Source organism: Pelodiscus sinensis, chromosome 6 (assembly GCF_049634645.1).
Source record: "Pelodiscus sinensis isolate JC-2024 chromosome 6, ASM4963464v1, whole genome shotgun sequence".
Classification (NCBI taxonomy): Eukaryota; Metazoa; Chordata; order Testudines; family Trionychidae; genus Pelodiscus; species Pelodiscus sinensis.
The window spans coordinates 11043726-11044072 of NC_134716.1; positions in this window are offsets into that span (position 1 = coordinate 11043726).

The following is a 347-nucleotide window of genomic DNA, read 5'->3' on the forward strand; positions in this document are numbered from 1 at the left end:
CTCCATACTCTTTGGAACCTACCCTCAGGAAATTGAGGGCTACTATCAAATCCCCCCTCACTCTTCTCTTCTGCAGACTAAAGAAACCCAAATCCCTCAGCCTCTCCTCATAGGTCTTGTGCCCTCTCACCCATCTCTACACTGCATCTGCCATCTCCACTGCACATGCACGTTAGAGTGAAGTTCATCCATGTACCGAGAGCCAAAACAAGTCCCAAAGAGCAGTCCCAAAACCTACAAAGAGCAGTGGGACTTAAGCAATGCAAGATCTTGTGAACTCTGCATAGGGGTGAATAGACTGAAACTGGCATCTTTTTGTGCCAACTTCTTTAAAAGAGGCCACCTGC